Consider the following 10004-nt stretch of genomic DNA (forward strand, 5'->3'; position numbering starts at 1 on the left):
GTATAAAATGAAAGTTTCCTTGTTTATTTCCACTCATGTTTTCTGTGTATAGAGTCATGCACTCACATCTTGAGAGGCTAACAATCTAACTTCCAACCCGACTCATTACTTCCCCATATAATACTTTGCTTATTTGAATTCAAGTTGTTTTTTTTTAACTGGAGACAAATTACATGGTTTTACTTTGAGGAAATCTTGCATCTGCCCCTAACAGCATTCTCTTACCTACAACACCTGTGGACCACCAAACCACAAACAGGAGTTCTGTTTCTCTATTTTTATTTTCTTTTATACTATACGGAGTGGATAGAAGTTGTGCACTTCTATTTGACAGATAATAAATAATATACTTGAGGAGATAATATGTGGAATATGTACTGGGATACAACTGAAAGAGGAATTTTAGGGGAATATAGGCAGGCTTAGGGAATTTTTAGAATTGGGGTCCACGGAAAAACACAGGGCTACAGACTGGGAGAAGATACATTTCCATAGCACAAGGAAGCCAGGCACCCTTACATTTCTATAAGGCAAGGAAACTGGAAGTAGCCAAAACAGTCTATATTTACAAAATAAAGAAGGAGGAAGAAAGCCCAGAGGGAATAGGAGGACAATGAGGGAGGAGGGCCTCAGGAATCACTATAGTAACCAATTCAAAAGGGAATATTGACCAATCAGAGGGGATATGAGGACACAGGAACTGCAGCCTTTATAAACCATGGAAACAGGAAGTCGGTGGGACCCTTTCCCCCTCCCCACGTGGGAGTCCATTCTGTGGGACTCTTTCCCTCTCCCCATGTAGGAGTCTGTACTTATTCTTCAAAAAATCTCCACCTTTGCTATACCACCCTCTGTCCGTGGATTCATTCTTCGACTCCGGCGGACAAAGAGCCCGGGTTCCAGTCTAAAAATTCCGCATCACAACTTAAATGTAGCCTCTGACTGAACATCAAAGAGTATTATGGACATGTTGCTATACTAATAAGAAATATTTGCTGCCTGTTTCCTAACATGCAGAAAAGGCTCCAAGAATCAGAAGGAGCCAGATGGAGATGGAAACAAGAAATGCAGCTGGCCCATCTGCCAAACACACTGACTCTAGCATGCAGTCCGAGGAGAACTCAATGACTTCCCTTGGATAATCAACCTTATTCCCGAAAGTAGTCTGTTCTCTTGGCTTGCTATGCAATAAGCTCATAAAAATAAGCATTTACCAGGCATGCTATATATTGTAAAATGCAATGCCATCACTTTTTTTTTTTTAGCAAGAAATGGTACTGTTATTCAGTTGCTTAGTAATATTTTTCCTGCTTGCTCTTGTACAAATTGAATCTCATTTGTTCTTTTCTGCCTACAGACTTAACTTATTTACAACCAGTTATATCATTCTCTTTCCAAACTGTGTTTTATAGCTCCTTCCAAATTGATATGATCTGCCAATCTAATTCAGACCCTATTTGCCCTGTATTTATGATCAGAAATCCACTTAATAGAGCCAAGACTCATTTTGTGGTACTTCAAAGGTCCTACTTTCATTTATCATCCTCTACATTTACGATCTCTTAGTTTGTTTTTAATCCATTTTACTGTGTTCTTATCAAAACTTATTTGACAATTTGTATACATTTACTTGCACCACTATATCAACCACCTTATTGAAACTTAGACATTTATTATCCATAGTTCTCGCTCCATACACTAATTTCATAATCTGTCAAAAAAACACCCACAAACACATCAACTTTGCCCAGTATGATTTACTGTAAATGATTCCACTGTGTTTATTTTGCATGATTTCATTGTTCTCTAGATGTTCATAGACTTTCCCTCAAGCAGTTTTATTAGTGACTAAGCCGTGTTTTGTGCTTAGGGAAAGGCTAAGTTAGTCTTTTGAGGAAGGTGTTATTAACTCTTTCAGGTAAATTAGAGTAATTTGGTAAAAGTAGCAATTATAGACGGACACATACATACACATGCATACACAGAAACATAATCAAATTCTTGCATTTCCCCATGATGCCATGATGTGAACACAACAACCGTAAGAATAATGATTTAAGTTTTTATATATCTTGTCCCCACCTACATATGTTCCTATAAAGTAAAAGGCAATTCAATTATTTAAGAGAGTCATTAAATATTTTAGTACATGCATTCACAAATTCCCAAACATGTTAAGTACTCTTGTGGCTACTAATTATTTATTACATCACAAGAATCAAACTTTCATTGCTGCTTCACCACTGTTCTACTTAGCATCACCTCCACTGCACTTGAGCACTCAGGGTACTCCAGTGGAACTCTATGACATACAAAATTGAAAAAAACAAAAAACAAACAAACACCTACCTATCTGCATTCTGGGACACTTTGTCACCACCTTGTGCCCTTTATTGTACATTGTCCTTTATGAAGGTGCCTCCTTCAGCTTCTGCCTGAAACTTATTTCTCCAAGTGGTTCATAATCAGATCTCTCCATGGATCTGAATGGGAAACACACACTATTCTGCCCTAACACTGTTCCATTCTCTTTCCATGTAGCTATAGCACAAACCTTCCTCTTATAATTACATCAGCAAAAATAATGGACAGAAAAATAAGTCAGTTGATATAATTCATCTCATCTAGAATATCTACACACTTAAGCCATGTTTGAATCTCAGTTTGGGATTATGGTAAATTTCCACAGGTACTAAGGCATACGTATGAGTTGACAGCTATGTGCATGGGATTAGGAAGGGCTTGCTATTTTAGTAAGATTGGGGTTTCAGTATATAGGTTCCAAATCCTGTGTGGGGCACCAAAAATTGATCTCCTGGCCATACTTGAACCAAGGTGCAAAGAAAAGTGTTCTGATATTATTTCTGAAGGTCTTTGTTACTGCATTTCTCCTATAATACCTAACTGGTTAAACCCCCTGGTTGTATTCTAATGAAACAAGTATTTCTTATGAAAGTACTATGTTCAAGACATAGTACAGAAATTGTAATTAAACATGAATGCAAACAAGAGGCAAATTCACAGATAAGGTCTGTAGAAAGTATTTAGGTAGCACAGAGAAAGGAAGGACTAAGTCTGCTTTGAGGAATATGATTTAAACTAGAACTAAAAAACAAGTTTATTCTGGACTTCAATTTCTTCATTTGAAAATAGAGTTTAACCATACCAATTCTAAATATATGGCTGGTAAGAGTCCTTAAAGTATTTCAAGATGGGAAGAAATTATTTGCTCAAAATGTGTTGTATTAAGGTGAAGGGCTGAGTATACTATCTCTATTTTCTCTCCCCCCTTTCTTCCTGGAACTCATTCAGTCATGCATTAATCTCTAAATCTTTCCAGAAACTTCTTTTGGTAAGATTACCAATGATTTATACTTTGCTAAATCCAATAGCCAATTTTGGGTTCTCATTTTCTTTATCATTTGATAGCATTTGACATTCTTAAAAAACTTCACCTTTTGGCTTCCATGATTCCATGTTCTCATGGTTATCCTCCTCCCTTAACAAGGTGGGGTATGCTTGAATAATAAGAGGTTTCTATTTGTGATGCAATTAATATCATACTGTGGTATCATTGAACTCACTCAGGCTTCCTGCTTCACTGACATGTTTCCGTGATATGGGGCAGAGCATCCCATCCACCAGAAGCTGAGACTCCCAGAAGCTGCCCCCAGGATGGAAGAGGACCAGAAGCTGCAGGAAAAAAAAATCTGGATTGAAGATCTCAATGGCTGAAGGGGAGAGGAAGACAGCCCTGGAAATGCTTCAGGCAGTTGGAGCAGATAGAGACTGTGTGGTATTTGTTTTGCATGAGGAGGGCCGTACTGTAGGAAATTCTCTTTGTTACATGATCATGAAGAACCCATAAGTGGAATTTGTGGTTACACTACAACCCATCCTTCAGAGAGTAAAATTAATTTATGCAGACTAGAGGTGCTCTTCCAGCTGTTGAGCCATTTCAGAGATGCCTGAATGCCTGCCAACGTGTGCTTGGCAAGTTTGAGGCTAGCATAAAGGAATATAAGGAACAAAAAGCAAGCATAAATGAATCCACATTCTAGTCCCTTGTGCACTATACAGGGAGGAACATCCTCCAGGATATTCTCTTCATGATCTTGCAAAACCCAGAAGTTTTTTTTTTTTATTACAACATGATCTGCCCTTTCAGAAAAGTGTGGTTCTAACTACTAACCCCTTATAGCTGCTGGAACTCCTGCAAGAACCTTTGTATTCTGCTAATAAATTCCCTCTTTAAAATAAACTAAAAAACAACAACAGTCCAGCTAGCGTGGTTCAGTGGTTGAGCGTTGACCTATGAACCAGGAGGTCATGGTTCGATTCCTGGTCACTGCACATGCCCAGGCTGTGGGCCCAATCCCCAGTGTGGGGTGTGCAGGAGGCAGACAATCAATGATTCTCTCTCATCACTGATGTTTCTATCTCTCTCTCCATATCCTCTCCTCTCTGAAATCAATACAAATATATTAAAAAATACTCAGAATACTATTTTGACTACTGTTCACCTCATTTGCCTTAAATGTCTACAACAGTATTTTGGATACGAAAACAAAGTCCCTGTGGAAAAAACATGGTTTGTCCAAGGGCCAAAGGAAGCTAGCAGGACTAAAGTGCAGACCAATGTGTGATATGAAATGTAATTTGAAAGACAGGCAGAAGCTACATCATACAGGGCTTTAAGGGTCCTGATATGAAGTCTGACTTCCATTCTGTGCATCATGGGGGCATTATTGAAGTACTTTAAGCATGGGAGCTGCATAAACTGATTTATGTTTTCACTGCATACACTGATCAGTCCCCAGGAAAAATTGCTACAGATACTCTTTTGAGGGTTATTCTCACTAAAATTCCCACCCCCACCGCCAGATAACTCTGTGAGAAAATTACCTTCATACCCACAAAATTTCAATAAATTTTTAGTATCAGAAGTTGAAATCTGAACAAAGAGCTGAAGCACATGAAAGATGTGGTGAATGTTGTTTCACATACATGTAAGTAAATGAAAATATAAAAGAAAAAAATATAAAATATTAAAATAATTTTTATTTTTAAAATATAAAAGTAAAAACTGAAGGAAACAGGAAGTATGGGGAACTGTCAGAAGAAAACATAAAAATAAAACAATAATGTAGTCAGAAGGATAAGGAAAGATACTATATCTACTAAACAAGAAAAAAATAATATGAAAGGATGAATGGTCAGAGAAAAATAAAAATAGGATAGCTGAAATAAATAATATAGTAAAGATGATAAAAACCTACATAATGGGTAGTTTTCTGGAAAGTAGAGTGAAAAGAATGAATACTAAAGAGAAAAAAAGAAGAAACCAGAGAATTGATTTAGGTCAAATATCCAAGTAAATGATATTCATTCCAATAAACACAATCATTAAAAGAGAGTAGAGCTCTGACTGGGTATCTCTGTTGGTTAGAGGTTCATCCTGATATGCCAAGGTTGTGGGTTTGATCCCCAGTCAGGGCACACACAAGGAGCAACCAATGCCTGCTTAAATAAGTAGAACAACAAGTTCTCTCTCTCTCTCTCTCTCTCTCTCTCTCTCTCTCTCTCACTCTTTCCCTTCCTCTCCTTCTCTCTCTCAAATCAATCAATTTTTTAAATAAAAGAGTAGAGAAAATTATCAAATAAATTATGTAAGAAAATGAAAGAAATAAGTGTCCAGACTGAATTTTTTAAAATCCATAATATGTCATAAAATAGTGAAATTTCATAACATGAGTGCCAAGCAGGAGATCATTAAAACTTTTAGAAAGAAAACAACAATACCACATAGTGATAAAGGAGAACGGATAATACAATTGATACCATTGTAATAGCCTAGCTATTATTTAACAGGAAAGGAGTGAAAGGGGAGGCCAGATAATATAGACATGCCATTTATAAAGCTTTGCCAAAAAAGCTGCATATAACATTCTCCAAGTCTGTTCCCCACTGGTCCATGGATGAAGGGACTGGACCAAGGTAGTTTAGAGTCATGCCCAGTAAGGTCTGAGTGACATGGGAAGATGCTTGCCCATCAATCACACCTGAAAGTGAGTAATTGGCTAAAATAGGCATGGCCATTGCAAGCTAGAGAAACCTGAATATATTAACTTCCAAACAAAGGAAGTTCTGTCATGCTCTCTCTCTCTCTCTCTCTATCCTCTCTCTCTCCCTCCCTCTCTCTCTCTCTCTCTCTCTCTCTCTCTCTCTCTCTCTCTCTCACACACACACACACACACACACACACACACACACACATGCTCATGCCCTCTTGGGATTCCTGCTGCAGGGTAATGCACTCCCCTCTGCCCACATGGCACATGGCCATGTGGGGCTCCACACATGGACTAATGGTCTTTAATTAGCTTGAATACGGAACCACACCCGGCTGCAACATGGAAGGAAGCTCTGGACACTGGCCTTGCTTCTGGCTCTACCAGAACCCCAGCTGCCCCTTTTCCAGAACTGGCTTAAGGGGCAGGGGACCCAGCTGCCCCTTTTCCAGGGCTGGCTTAAAGGGCAGGGGACTTTGGAACCTGAGAAATGTAACTTCATGCAAATAAGCCTTCTTCCACATCCCATCCTCCAGTGGGGGCTTCTGAAAATGCTTATTTCTGTGGTGCTCCAAGAACCTCACTGACATGAATGTCTGAAAAATCTGGCCCATTAATTCTTCAGGCAGCACAAAAACATGGAATTTTTCTAAAGCCATAATGAAAGATCCAAGGCAAAGGAAGGGAAAAAAAACACTTAATTTGGGAAAGAGGTGTTAATAAGTCAAATGATTGATTGAAAATAGTAGAATAAATATGTGATAGGATGCAAATACCGTACTTTGTTTTTATTTCCAGAGACCTTTTATTCGGAACTTCACGAAGCATGTCCCTAGGAAAAAAAGGTAGAGTAAAAGAAGAGAAGGATATAGGAAAACAGGAGATGCAACATGAAGGGGCAGCAATATAGTCATGGAATAATAAGGAATTTAAGCTCCAAGATGAATGGTTATTGATATGGTCTGAAGAGGAAATAGTCCTCCTCAAAAAAGAAGGAAGAAATCAAAGAAGAACTAAATTCAACCTATGTATGAAATATTACTGTAAGGCTTATGAGAAAGAGATGCTGGAACATCTTGTGGAAGATGAAGAAATAAGCAAATATATGCAAACAAACATACATGGCAATGCTTTACTCTTAGAAAAGCTAAGTACCAGCTAAGAAGGATATATTTATACTGTACTACTTGGCAAAGCAGTGAGAAAATATTTGATTCAATAAAATGTTTTATGTATTTACATATATTAAACATATTCACCATTCCAATCGAAAAGTTGTTTCATTTAAGTGCCAAGTAATCCTGCTTCTTTTCATCAATGTATACTGATTTGCTACTTCCATCAGTTTTCTAAGTCTAGAATAAATTTACATTGTCTGCTATTATTTTTATGAAAATAAATAGGAATAATTATTTTCTTCCAGAAAAGAAGACTTGGGGATGAGAAATCGTCCTACTCTTTTATGCTTTCAAATAGTTTTCAGGTTCCTTTAATCATTAAAAGTTTAATGTATTATGAAAGACTAGAGGCCCAGTGCTCAAATTTCATGCATGGGTAAGGTCCCTAGGACTGGCTGATGATCAGGGCCAATCGGGGCCTTCCAGCTGCTGGCTGGGCCTTCTTTCCCAGGCTGCCAGCTGCCAAATGGGCATTCCTTTGCTCCACGCCACCCCCTGGTGGTCAGCACACATCATAGAGAACGATCAAACTCCTGGTCTCCCAGTCGAACTCCTGAGGGGACACTTTGCATATTAGCCTTTTATATATACACTGAGTGGCCAGATTATTATGATCTCTGAACGCATAATAATCTGGCCACTCAGTGTATATCCTATATCAGGGGTCTTCAAACTATGGCCCACAGGCCACATGCGGCCCGCCGAGGACATTTATCTGGCCAGCCGGGTGCCGCTGCCTGTCCTGCTTAGCTGCCAACTCGTCCCAGGCCTGCAGTGCGCATAGGAATTTGTTCATAGTTTTTTTTTTTAAACTATAGTCCGGCCCTCCAACGGTCTGAGGGACAGTGAACTGGCCCCCTGTTTAAAAAGTTTGAGGACCCCTGTGAAGGCTAATATGCAAATTGTCCCCTCAACCAGGAGTTTGACCAGCAGGCAGGTGGCCAACCGCCCATGTCCTCTCCCCTTGGCCAGGCTGGCCGGGCCCCACCCATGCACAAATTCATGCACCAGGCCTCTAATATATACTGAGTGGCCAGATTATTATGCATTCAGAGATCATAATAATCTGGCCACTCGGTGTATATAGATAATCGCCAGCACATGTCTTGTGTTTCCTTAAGGAAACCATTCTCTAGATGTCCTTGCAGGAAGCTATAATTTCAATTGTCTTTAGCTATGTAAAATATCCGTTACTGTGATCAATTAATAATGGTGATTTAAGAGTTATCAACCTGAGAGGCATTTACTTGAAAAAGTGACTTACATTAAAGAAAGGTGATCTTGAAGTCCTTTCTCTTAAACCAGAAAATAGTAATTCTATATAAAGCAAAGCTTTCATTGTCTGAAAACAAAATTACATTCTTGCTTGCCATGCCTTTAGCAATGAAGCAGAAACAAGTAATTGGTTTTGAGAAGTTTTAAACAAGTATTACACAATAATAATGTATTACTAACAAAAATGTTCCTTTTTTACATTTCTTTTAATAAATTGTCATGTTGATCAGATAGAAAGAGAAATGGTATTTTATTATCTGGGTGATCTTGCATCAAAAAGCAAGGGCAAATGACATAAGAAATATTAGTCACTGAGCATGGTTTAGATAAAAGGCTTTTTAGCCATGGCAATAACTATCATAGAGATTTTGTATCCTTAATGAATGTAATATATAAGTATATAGTCCTTTGTAAAAATAATTGTTCTATCTCATTCATAAACATATCTACATGAATATATAATATGAACATATACTAAGGCCTGGTGCACGACATTCGTGCACTTGGGGGGGATCCCTCAGCCTGGCCTGTGCCCTCTTGCAGTCTGGGACCCCCAAGGGGTCCTTAGCACTGCTGTGGAGCCAGGAGAGGCTCTTGCTACTGCAGCTGTGCTCGCCAGCCATGAGCCCGGCTCTTGGCTGAGCAGCGCTCCAAGGGGAGTGCACTGACCACCAGGGGGCAACTCCTGTGTTGAGCATCTGCCCTCTGGTGGTCAGTGTGCATCATAGCAACTGGTCACTCTGCCGTTCGGTCTAATTGCATATTAGCCTTTTATTATATAGGACTAGAGGCCCAGTGCATGAAATTCGTGCACTGGGGGGGGGTGTCCCTCAGCCCAGCCTGCACCCTCTCCAATCTGAGACCCCTCAGCCTGATCTCACCCCCAACTGCCCTCCTCTGCCAGCCAATTTGGTTCTGATTGGTCGGTTTCTATGCCAGTCAGCGTCTCTGGGCCTATCAGTGGGGCCTGATCAGAAAGGCAGGGCTGATCAGCAGCCTCCGTGGATGCCTCGATAGAAATGGAGGCGCGGCTGCTGGCCAGGCACGGAGAGAAAGAGAGAGGCAAGTGCTGATCAACATCTGCCACAGAGGCTATGGATCAGACCCAGCTTCTCTCTTCAGGCCTCTCTCTGGGCCTGATTCACAGCCCCATCAGCAGTCAGTACTGGGTCACCACGCCTGCTGCCGTAGCAGGCTGTGCCACGGCAGCCCAGAGCTGACTGCAGGACTGAGTTCTGGTTCTTTGAGCCTCTGGTTGTGACGGACCCAGGGTCTTTATATATTAGGATGTATTATATACATTCATCAACAAAATCAGTATTGTTAAAAGATTGTTTTTAGTGCTTTTACTAGATTTATGAGTTCTTATAGAGACCTTTATACCAATATGTTTGGAATAAGATTTTATGTTAACAAATTATATGTTATTAACAATTATAGGTATTATTAACAATTATATTTATATAATTAACAATTACAT

General features: G+C 39.5%; 1 pseudogene across 1 annotated transcript; it reads left to right on the top strand.

Moving 5' to 3' along the window:
- The first annotated feature begins 3675 nt into the window (after positions 1-3675).
- Positions 3676-4061, top strand: LOC308240466 (DNA-directed RNA polymerases I and III subunit RPAC2-like; annotated as a pseudogene). Its single transcript has one exon. The product of its transcript is annotated as a DNA-directed RNA polymerases I and III subunit RPAC2-like (transcript).
- Positions 4062-10004: the final 5943 nt, after the last annotated feature.

The sequence above is a fragment of the Plecotus auritus genome (genome assembly GCF_963455305.1).
Source record: "Plecotus auritus genome assembly, chromosome: X".
Taxonomy (NCBI): domain Eukaryota; kingdom Metazoa; phylum Chordata; class Mammalia; order Chiroptera; family Vespertilionidae; genus Plecotus; species Plecotus auritus.